This window comes from Euleptes europaea, chromosome 5, assembly GCF_029931775.1.
Source record: "Euleptes europaea isolate rEulEur1 chromosome 5, rEulEur1.hap1, whole genome shotgun sequence".
Classification (NCBI taxonomy): domain Eukaryota; kingdom Metazoa; phylum Chordata; class Lepidosauria; order Squamata; family Sphaerodactylidae; genus Euleptes; species Euleptes europaea.
In genome coordinates, this window is record NC_079316.1 from 66,648,949 (window position 1) to 66,651,128 (window position 2,180).

Consider the following 2,180-nt stretch of genomic DNA (forward strand, 5'->3'; position numbering starts at 1 on the left):
TCATGACTAGCAACCATGGATAGCCCTATCCTCCAAGAACATGTCCACTCCCCTCTTAAAGCCTTCCAAGTTGGCAGCCATCGCCACATCCTGGGGCAGGGAGTTCCACAATTTATGCGTTGTGTGAAGAAATACTTCTATATTAATTCATACGCAAGTTTAAAAACTGCAGGATTAGGGTTTCTGTTGCTATGGTTACTCAACTGAGACTACTGTAAGACATGTATATTACGGCAAATAAACAGTTGTAGTATAGGGGTGTCCAACATGGTACCTGTAGGTGCTGTGGTGTTTGCTGACACCTTTTTCTACCACCTACTAAATGTTTTTAGGAAGTGGGGAGGACTGGGTGGGGCTTTTGCCCAGCAGGGTTTCTGACTGGCTGTGCAGTTTTTTTTAAAGTCACTTCAGTGGCATTTGGTGTCACAGCAAGGACCTCCCCTGCATGATGGAAGTAAAGCTGTGTACATGCAAGAAAATATTTTTGAACAATGTTAATTTTAAAAGACATCATGTTAACAGAGCTTCTGCCTGAAATACTAAAGAGTTACTATTAGGGCTATGCATGAACTCACTGCCTAACATTTTGTGGTTGGCTCTGCTTCCTGTGGTTACCATTTTGTGGCTGGCTCCGCCTCTTGGGACAGCCAGCCTGTGGTTGCATTCACCACCGTCAGAATTCCAAAGGTGCTCACAGGTTCAAAAAGGTTGGGGATCGTAGAAGCACACATTTGTGTAACAAACCATACTCTTGAAACACATTAACCCTCAATACTTTTAGTTTAGTAATAAACTCTGTATGCAACACACTGGAGGATAATTCTGACAGCTCAGCAATTGTTTCAGACAAGGCAGCTGCCAGAGTTGGGAAAAAATCTCTGGGTTTTGCCCCCAAAAGTGTGACACAAGTTTTGCCCAGAGTCACCACCGGCACACACACAAGCAAGCCATTTTAAAATTGTGCTATATCTATAGCACGAAACTCTCCCGATAGCCATTTAATCAAAGAAAACAGAACAAACATGCAGTGTATCCAATATCATTCTGGAACTGTAGTCCAAAACAATGCAAGTCTATTCGATTCACTGATGCAGCTTACCCACATACAGCCTATTCATCCCAGTGGATGGCTTCAGTAAATTAAAACTGAGACCTGAAACATCTGCACCCCCTAGCTGTCACAGGCAAACACACACAGTTCTTGTTATCTAACTTACATTCATTTTGAACTTCAAATTTATTGAGGCAGTTTCGTCAAGATATTCATAAAATAACTGAGAAATAACCCAGGTATACCATTTGAACAACTTCATGATTTATCCATTTATAATCAGAGCACTAACAACCTACCCTCTGTACAGGTTCGTCACATGCAAGCCACCCCAAATACAAAAAAAAACCATTTTAACTATACTTGTTTTAACTGCATTTTTTTGTTTAGCAAATGGCACATTGAGGAATCTCTAAAATAAGATATTTTAACAATCTGGTTAAAAAAATTATTGGGCTACATATTTCTAGACTTAAAAAACACCCCAAAATTCTCCCCCTCCCCCAACACTCAGGTAACTATACAACTTATGGGAATCTTCAAGTAGGTGTACAAGGTTGTCAACCAAGATATTTACATACTGAGTAACATAAAGCAAAATAATTCAGATTTCTAATGACAAAGATTTAATTAAAGATTTATGAAATTAAAATTAAGGCTTTTTTGTATAGTAATTCATGTAACTTTACATAGTCGCCAACTTTGGAAACGTCTTGCACATTCTTGTCAATCCACTGCAAAACAGTAGAGTATATTCAGTATTACTTTGAATAATTACATTGCTACTTCTATGTCTGAACATGCTTTTTATAACACTGCCTTTAAGTACAAACGTTACGTAAAAGAAAAAAGTGTGACTGCCAAGCACCATAGTGGGGGGGGGGAGAGGGTGCAGTTTGATGCCAAAAATTTAATGCAATTTTTCACTCTAAGCAGACTAGATTTGAGAAGACTTGCTACACTCCATGAATGTGGACACACGTTTGCTCAAGTAATGCAAACACTTTTCCATTAAGCTTTCCACCTTTCTATTTAGACTTCAGTTTCTTCACACACCAAGAAAAACTGTTGGTGGTTTATTATTATTTTTTTATAAAGGTCTTCCCATGACTATGTCTTCTGAATTGAC